Source organism: Ammospiza caudacuta, chromosome 22 (assembly GCF_027887145.1).
Source record: "Ammospiza caudacuta isolate bAmmCau1 chromosome 22, bAmmCau1.pri, whole genome shotgun sequence".
Classification (NCBI taxonomy): Eukaryota; Metazoa; Chordata; class Aves; order Passeriformes; family Passerellidae; genus Ammospiza; species Ammospiza caudacuta.
In genome coordinates, this window is record NC_080614.1 from 2,558,868 (window position 1) to 2,576,108 (window position 17,241).

The window sequence follows — 17,241 nt, forward strand, 5'->3', positions numbered from 1 at the left end:
TTTGAAGATGGGACTGTGTTGCTTGATGGGCCTTTAGAAGTGTGAGCTTTGACCTCATGCCCTGATCAAGCCTGTCCTGTTCCTCAGACCTGTATGGAGACAGAACAGGGCATAATTTGCCTGGGATGACCTGGTCTGACTGAAGTGTATGTTCAGATACATTTGTAACCCTGGTAGGAAAGAGGAAGGGTCTGGGCCCTGTTGTGTGTCCACAGTGCTAGGGGGACCTGTGGAGTGCATATAGTACTTGTGCCATCCTTCAGTGATGAACTTGACAATGGATGCGAAAAGCCTTCACATAGTGCTATGACCATCTGCTTTTTCACAGTAATCCAGACTAATTTGGACTGGAAGGGGCCTTAAACCTCATCTTGTTTCACTCCCCTGCCATGTGCAGGGACACCTTCCACTAGACCAGGTTGCTCCAATCCCCGTCCAACCTGGCCTTGAGCATTTTAAGGGATGGGACAGCCACAGCTTCTCTGGGCAACCTGTGCCAGGGCCTCACCACTCTTGTGGGGAAGAATTTCTCGTTAATGCCTTATCTAAACCTACTATCTTTCCGTTTAAAGCCATTTTCACCTGGGGTCCCGGCCCACTGCATGGTGCAGGCTCTGCCTCTGCAGTTTGATTCCTGGCTCAACCTCCCTTCCTTCAATGTCTTCCCCTTACTCTGCTCCCCTCTAGTTTCATCCTGCCTTGGCTTCAGCCTGGCTCCAACATGGGTTAATCTGTCAAACTGTTTCTAACAAGCCCAGGCAGACAATGGATGATCATGGATCTCTGCCTCCTCTACCCTCCTATGACCTACAGCAGTTTAGGTTAGAAAACAATAGTCCTGGTCTAACAGACCTGATTTCATTCTCAGGAAGATTGCGGCTTTGGTTGTAAAGATAACCAAGTTTGCATAGGGGGCTCCAGATCTGCAGAAGGTGCAATTTACGGTTGTGATATTTAAAACTTCTCACAGCACACCATGAGCTGAGGGTGCTTGCTTGCTCAGCCTGCTGCTCCTGTCCTGTGGGGGACCATCCTGATGAAGAGAGCAGGAAATGGCAGACACCCTGCTGTGTTACTGAGGGTTAGCTGAGGCTGTGGCCTCCCTTCCCGAAGCACAGAGACTCAGGACACTGCTTCTAAGGCAGAGTTTTAGGGTTGGAAGGGGATGGGGCTCTGACCATCTCTGTTGAGGGGAGTTCCAGGGTGATGGCAGCTGCTGAAAACATTTTGAGCCAACTACAATGCCATCCATTACAGCCAAGGATGATGTCCAATGCCCTTTCCCAGCTTTAAATCTGTGGAAGGACCTGTTTGTGTACTTAGAGGTTCATTGCTAATGCAGTGATGCCAAGATGGTGGTTGTGTTGGAGATGGAGGTAAGTCTGACTCCCACCTTTGCCTTGCCTGGTAGAATCACAGCTCAGCCCCAGTGCCCTGGTTTTATTTCCAGGTGTGCTCTCCATAGGTATCATGAGTGAAGCCAGATTTACAGTCTATTTCTTGCCTGCCCCCTGCTTCTGAGGGGGACATCTATTTGCGTACTGATAATGGAGCCTATGAGCTACAGCCATGTTATTCCTTTTCTTTGTGTGCTGGTTTTGGCTGGGATGGAGTTAACTGCTGTCATAGTGGCTGATGTGGGGCTGTGTTTTGAATTTGTGCTGAACACAAGGTTGATAATATAGAGGTGCTTTTGTTATTGCTCAGTGGAGTTTACACAGGGCCAGGGCCTTTTCTGCTTTTCCTAAGGCCATGCTGGGGAAGAAGTTGGGGATGCAGGGGAGGTTGGGAGGAGGCACAGCCAGGACAGGTGACCCAAACTGACCAAAGGGGTATTTCAGACCACATGACATCATGCTCAGTATATAAAGCTGGAGGGAAGAAGGAGGAAGGAGGGGACATTTGGAGTTACGGCGCTTGCCTTCCCAAGTTGCTGTTCCATGGGATGGGGCCTTGCTCTCCTGGAGGTGTTGAATACCTGCCTGCCCATGGGAAGCAGGGAATTAATTCTGTTTTTCTTTGCTTGTGTGTGTAGCTTTTGGTTTCCCTGTTGAGCTGTCTTTATCTCAACCCACAAGTTCTCCAGCTTTTGCCCTTCAAATTCTCTCTCCGATACCACTGGTGGGGGAGTGAGCGAGTGGCTGCAAGGGGTTTGGCTGCTGGCTGGGGTTAAACCAGGACAATGTGCCAGATGCCTTTTATTACTGTCTTGGGTGGAGTTAGGAACTGCTGGAAAAGCAATCCAGGAAGTGCTGGAAAGCACAGTGCACCCTGCAGGTCCTGCCACAGCTGGAGCGGTAGGGGAGACACATACACCTGCTGTATGTTCATTGCCACACCCCCTTGTCTCTCAGTATCAACCCCCAAGGCACACCGAGAAAGCTGGGGGGACCCAGGCTCCCTCCTGGGTGCCAGAGCAATTCTACAGCTTTCATCAGTGATGCATGTATCCAAAGACTAACACTGGGTCCTGGAGTCTTGGAAAATGAGGATTAATAAGGGGGGAACATGAAAGCAAGTGACACTGGAGGAGCTACTGCTGACTCCAGTGACCCATGGACATGTCTTGGGATCAGGATGCTGATTTGGGAAGGTCTGTGTTGTATTTTCATTCTTTGGAACAGTTCAGGGAACCAAACCTCTAGTATGCAGCTGGTCTGTCAGTCTTTTGACACTGTCCTATCCAAAAAGCCCCTGAATCTGCTTGTTGAGCTTGCCAGCTCTGGCTCCTTGCATGCTTCCCTCCTGAAGGCTGGTTGGAAGGCATGAGTGTGGGCAGAAGGAATCTGTCCTGATGTCACTGCAGTGACAACAAGGATCATTTTGGTCACTACAGGTGCTGTCAAAGCTTGAAGGACCAGACACTCCCAGCACATCCAGCACCAGGGGTTGACACCCAGCTCACTGGTTGGCTGTATATTGGCATCTCTGGCTGGGAGGTTCTCGTCTGTTTTGGGCAGGAGCAGGCATCTGGGGAGCCCAGACAAAACGGAAACACTGTTTTTTCTAAGCTCTCATGAGCCTGAGCAATGGTTGCAGTAGGGCCCTAACTCCAAGGGAATCATTCTGTCTGCAGCTGTGGCAATGCTGGGTCAGTCTGCTCCGTGGCACTGCTGCTGCCATGGTGTGCTGGGTCAGTCCCAGCTGGCTTGGAGTTTGGGGCAGACTCTGTTCAGTCATGGCTTTTGGAGGTTTATTCCTCTGCGTCCCTGGCTTTTTCCTTGTCTTTGAAGACCTTGCATGGGAAGGGTGAGAATCTGAAAGGTAGATGTCCTAGGAGTTCAGCTGTCTACACAACATTCCCAAAATAAGCTGCCACTGCTGTGGCATTTGTATACACAATCTTTGGTCATGTATTGTACTTATGGCTTCCTTCATTCTCCTGTCTGGGGATATGGCAGCAGCTATTGTGCACACTGGAATACACTGAGAAGACACTGAACCACAGAATCAATTAGAAAGACCTCTGAGATCATTGAGTCCAACCTATGAAAACCATCATGTCAACTGGTCCATGGCACTGAGTGCCTTAAACGTCTCCAGGGACAGTGACTCCACCACCTTCCTGGGCTGGTTGCCTAGGAGCAGAGCCTGACCCCCCATCTGGCTACACCTTCCTGTCAGGGAGTTGTAGAGAGCAAGAAGGTCCCCTCTGAGCCTCCTTTTCTCCAGGTCGAGCCCCGCCAGATCCCTCAGCTGCTCCTCACAGGGCATGTGCTCCAGACTCTTCACCAGCTTTGCTACTCTTCTCTGGGCCTGCTCCAGCTCTTCAATGTCCTTTCTGAATTGAGGTACCAGAACTGGAGACAGCCCTTGAGGTTTGACTTCCCAGTGCCCAGTACAGGGGGAGAATCACTTCCCTGGTCCTCCTGGCCACACTATTCCTGATACAGGCCAGGATGTTGTTGGCTTTCTTGGCCACTTTGGTCTTCTTGGGCACATGCTGACTCACGTTTATCTGCTGTTGACCAGCACCCCGATGTCTGTTCCACTGGGCCACTTTCCAGCCCCTCTGCCCCAGCCTGTAGTGCTGCATGTGGTTATTGTGGCCAAGGTGTGGGACTCAGCACTTGGCCTCATGCCAGTGATCTGAGCCCATTTATCCAGCATGTTCAGGTCCCTCTGCAGGCCCCTCCTACCTTCCAGTAGATAAACACTCTGACCCAACTTGGTTTTGTCCATGAATTTACTGAGGGTACACTCGATCACCTCATCCAGATCATCAGTAAATATATTAAACAGGGCTGGGCCGAGCACTGATCCCTGGTGTACTCCATTAGTGGCTGGCCACCAGCTGGATGCAGCACCATTCACCACCACTCTCTGGGCCTGGCTGTCAGCCAGTTCACCTTCCCCCAGTGAAGATGTACCTGTCCAAGCTGTGGGCTGCCAGCTTTTCCAGGAGTATGCCATGGAAGATCATGTCAGAGGCTGATGTCAGTCTCATGTCAAAGTCTCATGTCAGAGACTTTGCTAAAGTCCAGGTAGACATCTACAGCCTTCCCCTCACTCCCTAGGTGGGTCACCTGGTCATAAAAAGAAGAAAGGTTGGTTAAGCAGGACCTGCCCTTCCTAAACCCCTGCTGGCTGGGTCTGATCCCTTGGTTGTCCTGTATGTGCTGCGTGACAGCACTCAAGATGATTTGCTCCATGGTCAGGCTGGCAGGCCTGTCGTTTTCCAGATCCTCCTTCCGGCTCTTCTTCCCAGCCTATCTGCCTCAGGTAAGTGCTCAGGAAGAGCTTGGTCTTGCCAGGTATAGTGGTCTGGCTCTCCCACTGTCAAATCTTCAGCCCCTGATCCATCTGCCAGCTTATGCCCTGGTTGCTTCACATTTCCCTCTTCTGTGTCTTTGCAGATGCGTTATGGGGCTGGAAGCTTCTGGGTACCCACAGGCACAATAGGAGGGAGCCCAAGGGCTAGGCAGGGTTGGTAAAGGGGCTGCTTTGTGCCTGCTGGCAGCCTTTGGGCCCTCCTGGTGCTAGAACCCCCATTCCTTGAGATGCTTGCACTGAGGCACAGTTTGCTGAATGCCACCAAGTGCTCCAGCATGGGGACTCCTCGCCAGGATGACACGACAGCATGATCCTGTCCGTGTCCCGCCATGGATACTGGTGGGCTAAGTACAGCTCCAATATAGTGAAAGGTGAGGAGGATGGCACACTGGGGTTACAGCTTCTCTGATGCCATCTGGGATCCCCAGTACCTGCTGATTGCAGGCAAGACACAGTTCTCAGCATCACCATAAGCCCACTGACTTCTCTCCCACACTGCTCCCAACACATCTCCTGGTGTGCCAGCTCTGGTGTGTGCTGGCTGCTACCATGTGGCTGTCTCAGCACACTTGGTCATACAGGCAGCTCTGACCTGCTGGGGGTGCATGAATGGCATCTTGGCCTGGCAGCAGCTGCACAGTGCCTGGTGCCAAACAGCTCCAAGCAGAGCTGGCCTGATGCAGGCTGGCATGCCAAGGGGCACGGTTTGCTGCCATTGTGCCTCCTGTCCTCATCTGTCAGTCTCCTGGAGAGCAGCCTGGGTCCCTTTGTTGTCACATGATGTCCTTGGAGAGGAGGGGCCTGGTTTTACCCTGTTTCATCCAAAATTGTGATGTGCCTCAGAAAAGCCTCTCCACCCTGCTTGCGCTGCTGCTTCCAGTGATTCTAACATGAGCAGGAGGTCTTGGCCGAGTCCCAAAACCCTGCCAGGGACTGCCACCAAGCCCAGGAACATCCCTGGCTCCAGAGGGGATGCGTTGATCTTTGTGGTGACCCACTGGCCTGCATCCCAGCAGTGCCTAGCCAAGCAGGGCTGAGGCAAGGGGGCCCAGCAGTGTTTTCACCCTTTCCCCAAGTTGTTATTTCAGCTGCTGGAGCCTTGGCAGGGCTGATAAACACCCTGCAGGTGCCGTTTGCAAGTACCTTCTCTATGAAATACCCCCGTGCCCTGGCTCGGGGTTCCCTTGCTGCCTGCCCCCCGCCCTCACGCCTCTTCCCCAGGCTCCTGGGACAGGCACTGCATACATGGACCCTTGTACTTGCCTCCCTCCTAACCCACCGGTTAACAGAGGCTGCTTTTCTGTGGGCGTAGAAGCCGGCAGCAGAGTTCAGCCTCAGCCATCGTGCTCCAGTCCTCCAGGGCCACTTCTTAACCTGGAGTAGCAGTGGGTTATTTGTGTTGCTCTTGGCAGGCACACCCAGGCCCTCCAAAATGCATGGAGGTGTGGGGCATGGGCCAGCCTGTGCTGTTTGTGTTGGACCCAGCATGCTAGGAATTAATTCAGTTCAGCTGCTAATTGCTTCAGAAGTGTGGGGCTGTGTCAAACAGATGCATGATAGGGACAGCAAGCATGGCTGGGGAGGAAGGCTGGCCCCATGCTGTTTTTGCTCAGCACTCTCAGGACTTTGGTATCTCACCTCTCCTGGCTGCACCAGCCCCGGTGAATCTGCAGGGAGTGGAGGTGTTTGGGCTGTGACCCTGTTTCTCAGAAACCTCAGTGTGGTGATGTGATGCTCTTTTTCTGGTGGAAAGAGAGCAACCCCCTTCCCTACTGCACATCATCTCTTCTAGGATGGAGAGGAGAACTGGTGGGCAAGAGGCTTTCCCAGCCCCAAATCCCTATGCAAAGCCCTGCTGATTCTTCCTGCATTGGCTCACCCAGGTTTGCTCTCATGTTTGTTTGTAAGTTCCACAGTGCTCACACTGGTAGGAGTGGAGGATTTTGCACCACAGAAGGGTTCTCCCTTGCCCAAGCATGAGCTGATTCCCTCCATTCCTGTCCTTCCACTGTACCAGGTCCCTGCCATAGCTTCAGTGCTGGGGTGGTGGTGGAGTTCACTCACCTTGATATGAGCACAGCTGATAGGGCAAGGAGGAGTGGAGAGGCCTTGAAAGCACCACCCTGTGTGTTGTACAGAGCGTTTCTGGGACCTCTAGACATGCTAGCATCCAAACCCTGGATGCTGGTTGTGGGCTGCTCAGCATTTGCCTTTGCACCCTGGACACACCACCATTCCCCTTTGAGCAGGTCAGCTTCACCACTGTTTCCTGCAGCATCAGCTGTCCATCCAGGTGGGAGAGGATGTCCTTTCCCAGAGCTGGGTGGGATCTAGGGCAGGAGGAGGTGCTACCAGGTGCTATCCTGGCCTTGGAGGAGGCTACCAACCCTACCACCATCTTTCATTCAGCCACGACCATGCTGCTGACTCAAGGCATGTTGACCCCAGGGCAGTGTCCAGGGAGAGGGCTCTGTGCCAGGTCAAGGACTGAAACCACAGGCAGACTCAGGTCTTTGGGGTGGGCATGGTCCCTTGGTCTTCATGCCTCTGAGATTTAGCATTGACTGTTGCTTTTGAGCCTCTGTGGGCTAAACCAGGATGCCTGTCCTGTGGCTTCATCTCTCATGGATGTTTAGCCCTGCCTGGCTTGCTGCCCCACTGGCCTGCATCCTGTCATCCTACCTGGGCCCTCTCCCACCCTTCTCTCCTTGCCCCTGCTTTCCTTCAGTAATTGTCCTTTAAAAGTCCAAACACCTATTGTCCAAATGGGGATTAAGCACCATCTGTACAAACTTTGAGGCCATTTTCAGTGACTGGAAGGAAGCAGATGACTCAGAGAGGCATTGTGGCACAGATCATCAGTGACCCTGGCTGAGCCAGAGGATCTCAATGGAGCAGCCCTGTTAACCCAGGAACCTCCCAGCAGACTTTTAAGGCTCATGGCAAAGCAGCCAGCAGCAGTTTTCAGAGTGCTGTGGGATCCCCCCTGATTTGTGAGCTGTTTCCAAACAGCCATCCTTCATGGCACAGCTGTAGTCCATCTGGTCCTACTGTTAGACCCTGAGATCTGGTTTGGAGTGGTGCTGGTGAGAAGGTGATGCAGTATGTGGGCTTCATGGCAGAGCGGTCAGGCTGGAAGGTTCATGGTTAGTGTGGGACCTCCCAAGGCCTTAATGCTGTGATCCTTTTCCTCAAAATGGTGACCAAAGATCGGTGGCGGTAGCCCTGGGAGAAGGTGACAGCATCCACTGATGGATGTTGGGAGATGTCTCTCATGGGAGCAGAAAAGTGCTCAAGTCCCTTCTCTCCACACCACCTCACCTGCCTTGTACATGACGTGTTTCTGTAGCCCCTTGGGACTGCGGTGGCATCCAAACTGAGGACATGGTAGTAGTGCATGGGAGGCAGAGGACCAGGCTGCTGGCTGTGGTGGCCCAGCAGCGAGGAGCACTTGCTCAAAGTAGGATATGCAGCAGGATGTTTTGCAGGCAAAAGCAAAACCCCGCTTTAGCAAAGTCCAGCAAAAACCCCCTTTGATCCTGTGTCCTGAAGAAAGTTAGGTGAAACAAAACAGATTAAGGTTGGGAAGACTGAGTGGATTCGATGTTTTGAAGAATTTGAGATGATTTAGCTGATCCCATGGTTACAGGAGGTGGATCTAGGTCCTGAGAAGTGCAGGCACAACTAAGCCCAAGGAACGAAACAGGGATCCCTGGGTGATGGATGTGAGGATGAGGAGTGAAATGCTCCTGTTTTTTGTTTGTAGGAAAACTGTAGCTTGCAACTTTTTCCCTTTGCTTGCTGTGTTTGTCATTCTCCAGCTCCATGGCTTGTTTGTAGCTTGCCCTAACTCTGCTGATTTGCAAGATGTGATGCTGGAGCATCTTTGAGCTCAGATCCAACAGCAAGGATGAGGCAGGCCTGGACTTCAGGTGATGGCAGTGGTGTGGGAGGAGCATCAGAAAAATGCTTCTCATTTGGGAGTGTTTTGCCCAGCTCCTCATGGTGCTGTCCATGCTCACTGCATTGGCATGGCAAACTGGTGTGATATATACTGGGGGTGTGCATGTATCTGAATCTCATCTCCTGTGCACAGCTTCCCATCCTGAGAGGTGATGGCTGGGACAAGAAACAAGTAGGTCTGAACAAGGAGCTGTGATGAAGACAGCTTTACCACATGTGAGGCCTAGACAGATACAATAGGGCCAGAAGTTAATAAAACTATTAGGCAGAGTTTAAGTAAAATTATCTGAAGACACTGCTAAGACAACTAAGATTTTGCTTGGCTTAACACACAAAATAGAGAAGAAAAGGAGAAGAAAGAATTTCCCCTGTGAAAGTCTCAGCTGGTTCAATTTCTAGTGACAGTCAAAGAGTTAAAGTGATATGTTGGGAGTTATGAGTGTTTATCTAAAATAAAAGTGGCAGGTGAAAGGGATAAAATAACACAGTTTGTACAGCAATGCAATATGTTTGAATTATCCAAGGATCAGAATAGGAATTTGGAAGGTAATATTGGATAGAAGGAAATGAGAGATGGAGACAGAAATAGGATGTGGCAAAACCAGCTTGAGGTGGCTTTCCCATTGGTTAGTGCAAAGGAAAAAAAAAGGGGTTGGTATCATTAGGACCATTGTGAATTTGTCTGTTAGAAGGGCTTTTTATTATACTTTTAGAGTTAAGCTCAGGGTCTCTGCTGTATCAGGATGCAGAACAGACCCTCCTGAGCTGGGTTTGGCTTGAAAAACACGTGCAGAGTCTGTTGCTGTGCTCAGAACATCCCTGAACAGCCCTTGTTCTCAGATGACCTGTGGAACACCCAGTGCCGTTCCTGACTGAGTGCTGCATCCTTTGCTTCCTCCTCGGTGTGCTGTGAGTGCTCAGCCTCATGGCAGAATTGGGTTTCCCCCAAATCTCTGGTGGCTGAGCACTTCTTCAGCAGTGCTGAAACAACTGCTTTCCATCTGCCCAACCAGGTGCTTCTGCTCTTGCCTGCATAGTACGAGGAGGTTTTCTTCATGGGGAAGCAGGTGGGTGAAAGAGTGCTGGCACCATGGGAAAATGCGTGGGATGCAGCTGGGAAAGTGCTCTGCTAGGAGAGATTGGGCACTTCCAAAGGGCTGCTCTTAAACTGTGGCAGAGCCATGCAGGAGGATTTAAAATAAGTGTATCCCACTGCCCTCACTCTTAATTGCCTTCTACAACTTTGTCTTCACCTGCTTTTCAGGCACCATCCCCACTAGCCCAAAGATCAACTTTTCCTGGGCTGTTTGCTTGGTTCTGGGATGTTTCCAGCTCAGGCTGCCTGAGAAACTCAGAGAGTGCTTGAGGAAGTTGCAGCACCTCCACCATTGCCTCTGCCTGGAGCCTTCTGCCTGGATAGCTCTGAAATCTCTCCCTCTTCAGCCACATCTTCATCCTCACCTCTGCTCCCGTAAATGGTATGGTGTTGCCTCCAGCATCTTCATCTGACAAAGCCCTTGGATGGCAGCTCACAGCTGTGATGTTGGAAGATGCTTTCCTATTCCATAAGTGCATTTTCTTATCATGGCACTTATGATTTTGCACTTTGGCACTCACCAAGGAGACCAGGACTGTATTCCAACCTTTGTGAGGTTTACAGGTACAGTGACAGACACCAGCCTTCTCTAACCAAGAGAAGGTAAAACTAAAAATCTAACAAGAATGAGTAATTGATGCCTCGACTCCCTAAACCTGCAGGCTCCCCAGAGCAGGGTCTTCAAGGTCACCATAACCCCAGTGACATTTCTTATCAGCCTGACATTTCCTAGCTATGTCACATGGAAAATTGAGATGATGAAGTGACTTTATTGAGAAAAAATGTCACAAAGGACTGATTTAATTTGCATCTAACTCAGCTCTAAGGCCCTCCCAGATTTGCTAGGTTTCTTGATGGAAATTAAATGGTGGCATATATTTCAGCTGGTCAGGTAGCAGAGTACTCACCCCAGGCTAGGTCTCAGATGAGCTATCTACAAGGCTTCCACTGCTGCTTCTTTACTTTGGTTGTTCTGCCTTTTCCCATAGTCATCTCAAAGTTCACTGTTCTTCACAGCATCCTGGAGGTCTGGTCTGTCCCACTCTTCCCTTGTGGTCCCAGACCTCTTGAGAGTGTAATCGTTCTGCAAGGTTGTCCAGAGAAGCTGTGGCTGCCCCATCCCTGGAAATGTTCACTGCTAGGTTGGATGGGGCTTGGAGCAACTTGGTCTAGTGGAAGGTGTCCCTGCCATGGCAGGTGGTGGAACTGGATCAGCTTTAAGGTCTCTTCCTGCCCAAACCACAGTGACTCTGTGATTTTCATGGTGTCCTTGAAAGTGGCTGCAGGCAGACCATCACTTTGTATTGGTCTCATAGAGGTTGTCTGTGCAAGGTCTGTTACCCCGGTAATTCTGAGATGCCACATGGATACTGATTCCTTTTTATTTTTCCTCCAGAGTTCCATGTTTTTTCACACTTCAAATTAAGCTACATAGTAACTACAGTGCCTAGACCCTCTGCTCTGTTCTGAACATATTCTATATTTCTGTGGTCATTCTTGTACATCTTGTTTTACAGCCAAGGCCTCTATAACCCTGCTATATTAAATTTTCTGCAACAACTTCCTTCCTGGACAGTAGCTTAACAAGAAATTCTGAAGTACAACAGGATTCCTGGACTGTCTTTTTTCAGAAGCAGCCTGAAAACTCCCTTTTGAAAGTTCTAATTCTTGGGTTCATGAGCTATTTTCTGATAAACTTCTATACACCATCTTCCTGTCCTTCAGAAAAGTGGAGACTTTGAGGCTACACATTTGATGATGTCAGGTGCTGCTGTCCTGGGTGTCTTTGGTGGAAGCTGTAGATAAGAGGGAAGATGCAGCAGCACTTCTGGTTCCTACATCATTTCCTGGCCACAGCAATTTTTCTGACAGTTCCTTGGCATGTTGTGGGGTTGTGCATCTCTTGTATCTTAACCAGCAAAACAATGATGTACATGAAGGTAGTTGAAATGATCTTGCAGACCAAAGGATGGGAGCTGGAGAAGCTGATGGCTTCTCAGATTATGCTGTAGGGAAGAAGTCACAGTCCATCGTGCTCTGACCTGGTGAGCAAACAGCAGGTACATTGTTCTGGCAGTGGTTTATGTAGCTCTGTGAGATCACTTATGGGCACCTAGGGATGATAAGATAGGTGAGAGGTGACCAGCCATCATAGTTTCAGTTCCTATACTATAGAATAGTCACCAATGAAGACAGATTACCTACCTGCTGGTTGGCTGCTTTGCCACCCTGCTTGATAGTCTTCCTTTGGAAAGGGCTTGAGGTGGTGGTGAGACTTTCTCATGGGCTGCGTTTGGCCACCCCCAGCTCAGGAACCTGGGACACCTGAAGATACAGGCTATTGCATTTTCCCACTTCTTCTTAGTAAGCCTTGCTGTAATAGCCTCACAACCCTCTGGGTAAAGAATTTCTTCCTGACACCCAATCTAATCTCACCTCTTTTAGCTTAAAATAGTTTCCCATGGTCCCATCACTATCTGCCCATGTAAATTATGGGAGCAAAGCTGTGATAATGCAACAACTGTCCTAGACCAGAACCAAGAGGGACAAATAGGCTCAACAGCCACTGAGGGGTTTGGGGTAGGTTATTTTTTTGTACTGCTGAGCAAATGACTCTAATTAAGGCTTGCCATATGTGATTTCATTTGTGGTGATGAAGATCTGGAAGGAGAGGATCCTGGTGGATCATTTAGCTCCTTTGGACCAAACATCTAGCATTGAGGCGCTGCCAGAGCAGTCTGGGGTACACAATGGTATGGAGCTCACCTAGGCAACACTCCTTGCACATGCACTTGAGAAAATACTGATGGTCAGATCTGGGATTGGAGAAGGAATGTGTCGCCAAGTCTGGAAGCCAGCCTAGGAGATATCATAGGTCCTGAGGACTTAACACAGGCACAAGGATGGGACTTGCATGTGGCTGCATCTCTGGATCCCTGGTAAGGGGTTTGGTGCTTGGTGGCTGCAGAAACACCCGGGGCATACCTGTGAGGGATGAGAAGGGCAGAGCCCAGTGCAGGTGCTGCTCGAGCTCCAGGTGTTAGTGTGGTCCAGCCTAAACGCTGTGAGGCAGGGCCTAATCCTCAGCCCAGCTCCTGCCCCTTTCTCCCCTCCACCCACATTGAGTGTTACAACTCAGTCCAAGGTAGGTTGCACAATTTATTTTCCTGTGCTTAAAGTAGGATTTTGGCAGTCAGGGTTGGGAGGCCTCTCTGAGGAGCGCTGGCTGGGCGCCCTCCTGTTGTCACGGTATCATGCTGCTGTCAAAGGCTCTGCTTCTGCTGAGTGCCTGTCCTTCAGCATGGCCTTGTACTGCAGCCTAGTGCTGCTGAAGGACACGCTGCATGGCCAAGGCACCACTGACATCTTCAGCAAGTGCAGGTGGAAGTGATGATTGCCCCAGTGTGGGCTCTCCTGTGCCAGACTGATGTGAGGCCCATCATGCCCAATTACAAGTGGCATGATGTGTGTGGTGTGGCAACTCTAAGGAGGACTGATCATCTTCTTTACCTGCCCATGCAGTAAGACACCATTCTGTCCTTGAAGTATCTCTTTGGTAGTCCTAGACACTTCTTTCCTACTGTCTCCATTACCTTGCTTCCCTACAGCCAGCTGGTAAAGTCATGTGGATAAAGGGAGAGAAGGAGATGCAGGAGAATTACTGTGCTCATTGCTGAAGGAATATGCAAAGGGATTTGCCGTAATGTTCACTGATGGTGTGAGGGAGGGAAAGGATGTGAGTGCTAACTTATGCTCTGTCAGCATCATTAATGTCACCCACAGTGATTTAATTGCTTTGCAAGGAGCAGTGGGTGAGGCTGAACATGCCCAGGGAGGGAGAATGAGATAGTTGGGAGTGATGGAAGTGTCCTTGCCTAGTAAAGGACATAAGCGTGATGTGGTCAAAACAGCTGGAGAAAAATACCAGCTCTGCACATGTGCTTGGCTGTGCTGGGCTTGGACTGGATCTGGGATGGAGAGTTGGGAAATGCGAAGCCCAGAGTTTCAAATAGCTGAGACTGAAGGTACCTGACACCTAGGTGGATTTTCCAGTAGAAAAGGCAAAGAAAACAGAAGAAGCAGATCATGGTGGTAAAGTTGTGAGTTTGGGGAATGGGGAAAAAAAATGAATTTACCCTTTGGAGCAGGGTGGAGAGGACTTGGAGGTGATGTCCTATTTTTGCTATGATGATCTCGAGTTGGCAGTGGGACATCCAGAAAGGTTTATGAGGGGGAGAGGCTGGGTGGAGATGTCAGCCTGTGAGTTCTCAGAGGAGGGATGAGCTTACTAAGGAGAAGGTGTTGGGGGACTGAGGATGAGGACCTAGTGCTGGGCCTGTGGGGCAGGAATGGGGCTGAGCATGTGGCAGGATGCAGTGGTGGGCATAGTGTGATGTGGTCTGATGCATGTGGGATTCAGGGGACAGAGTAGGTGGAGGGCCTTGGAAGAGGAGAACACAGATATCTTGCTCTATGGTCACAGAAGCTAGTGTCTCCATACACCTTGTTTCAGGAGAAGAGTGAGGCATCTTTTTTTTCGTTGGAGACAATTCCTTACCTGAGGCTGAAGCTGGAGTGGGGAAAAGAAGTGCTGGAGCAGTGGGATCCATCAGGGGAAGAGAGAAGCTGTTGGAAGTAAGGGTTTTTCAGAGGCTCAGGCACCATTTTTTCCCATCCTACCATGGGAGGCCTTTCTGCAACAAGTTAAACTTAACAACATATCCCTCAAGCCCTGCCAGCACAGAGGCCAAAGGGAGAGAAGACATTGGTTTTACTATGAGCCTATGAAAAGGTGAGCTTTGAGAGCACACAAATGGAGAGCTACAGCTAAAGAAAGGAGACGAGGCAGGGTGTACAGCTGGATCCAGCAGCAGCACCTGCTGAAGCAAGAAGCTCCAGACTGTAGGGAAGTGTGAAAAGGATGCAGCCAATGCTTCTGGCTTGGAGGAAGGACAAGGGACAAGCAAAATGCACTTTGTGGGCAGCTTGGAGCATACCTGGGTATCAGGCACTGCATCCACTCCAAATCCAGCAAACTGCATCACAGCGATGGAGGCAAAAGGCAGCAGGTCCCTGATTTGGCATCTATGGGCAGTTCTTGCCCCCTCCCAGCTCAAATGCACCTCAAGCCCACTGGCAGGATGCTTCCAGCAGCACACGAGGCAGCTGGGGCTCCTTGGCTGTGGGCAGGACAGGGGAGCACTGTTCTAAGCAGATGGATATTGATGCCCTTTCTACAGGAGGAAGGCACAGACTTACTGAGATCTAAAATAAGTTGCCTCTTAAGCCAGTGGTGTGTCAAGTGGTTAAGGCAGAAGCAGGCTATACTTCCACTGATGGGAAAGCAGGGATGCCATCTGTGGTCCAAACGCCAGCATCTCCTGAGGAGAGACTGGAGGAGGGACAAAGAGAGCTTTAGTGTTCTTTTTGCATTGTCAGGAGGCACCATGTGGGCACCTCTCTTCCCAGCTAAGGACTCTCGGGAGGAGACCAGCGACCATGAGGTGTCTGCAGCACATTATGGTTTTACACAGCCCAGGGGAGCTGATTTCAGGACAGGAAAACCCCATGGCTTGTTCAGCACAAACTTATTATTTAATAGACAAAGTAAATATGAAAACGCATTTCTAAACCCCCCGGTGGTGTTGAAACTTAGTTATGAGAAGAACCAGAGCGCTGCAGAGCCAAACTAACCTTGGGTGGCATTTGCAGGGCTTAGCTTTCATTGCAGGGCTTAGCTTTCTGAAAAAAATCCCATGTGCAGAGATTATCTCTATGCTGTTTTGAATTGTCTTGTTCAGCTTTGGCCCTCATCCTAGATGGACAAGGAGCAGAAGACTTGGCCAATGGCCTGAGGTCTGTGACCTCCTCTGCATCAACTGGAAAGGGAAGAACTGTCTCTAAGGTATTTGAGGATTTGCAGCCTTGGGGTTCCATGAGATGCAACCATGGGAGGCAAACCTTAGATTCCCACCCACCCCCCCACCCCCCTTCCCCAGGGATTTAATGCTGTACCCTTGGCCAACTGAGAGAAGCAAACCTTGCTCTGGTGAGGAGATCTCTGGTTTGCACTGAAATGGATCAACCCAACCCACAGTGCTCCACCTCAGGACCCCACCATCTGTCACAATTCGCTGGAGGTTTATTGGAACTGGTGCTGAGCAGGCAGGAGAGAGGCAGCTGGGCTGTGCTGGGGTTTGCCCTAATGCAAACCTCCCTCACCCTGCACTGCTTCAAGTCAGTTGTCAGCAGATGGTGTCTGGAGACCTTCCAGTGACCACAGGCTCTCCCCCAGCCCATAGCTACCACGGCACAGATGGGATTTCACACATGCCTGTGCATTCCCCCAAGCTCTTCCCTCTCAGGGAAGAGCAGGAGGACTGCAGGTTTTGCAGAGACCCCCTCCTTCAGCTGGGAGGGTGATGGCCACAGCTCTGGGCTTTCCTGGGCCATGCAGGGAGCTCCCTCCTACACTGGAGGGCTCGGCAATGCTGAGCCCCATCTGTTGGCTTGAGGTGTCATTTTGAGGTTTTCCTCTGCTTCCCTTTTCCTTCTTGACTCATATACCAGTGGGTAAGGGAGAGAGGAACTGGTTCACTTTCCACCTTCCCTCATAACATCCCTCTGCTTATTAGTTCTCCAAATATTTCATACTACAGCCCAACAGCAAGGACTCTGCACTAATCCATTCCTAGGCAGAGGGAAGCCAGAGCAGGCAGGACAGCACCTTATCTTCATGGCAATGTCCCAGGGAGAAGGACAGCACTGCTACGGCCCCGTTGCACTAAATCTCTGTCATTTCAGGGCACACACGGCAGCATTCCTTTGGCTGAGTCCTTCTCTTGTGGCTTCCTAAGGGTGACACAGCAACAGGGGCAGAGCACCAGCATTCTTTCACCCCCAATTGCTCCACTTTATACTTTTGCTGTTCCCAGCGTTCATAAGGATAGGAACTGTCCCCCAGTGTCTTCCTGAGTGAGGAGAACAGGCACATGGAGGAGAAAGAGGAGACCTGTTGTGGGATGCCGGTGAGGTGGGGGCAATTATGGGACAGAGGAGAAGAAATCAACTTTGTTTTTCTCCCATCAGCTCTCAGCTCCATTAAATGTCAGTGGATTGCAGGTATCACTGCCCTTCACTGTCTCCAGTGGAACCAGGTACTGGAGAAGAGATGGGGAAAGGGAGCATGGTGGGACCATCGTGTCTTCCAATAGCCCTAGGCAGCCACTGAGGAGCTTCTGTAAATCAGAGCAGTCCCTGGAGCTGCTCCAAAATCCATCCATTCCCAGGCCTTCGAGCATCCCACAACAAGGGGGTGCAGGAGTGTCTCACATTGCCCTCATGAACTGATCACCCCGGCTGAGCTCCACGTGGACTTAACTCTTGGAGGACGGTGCCAGCCTGTCACC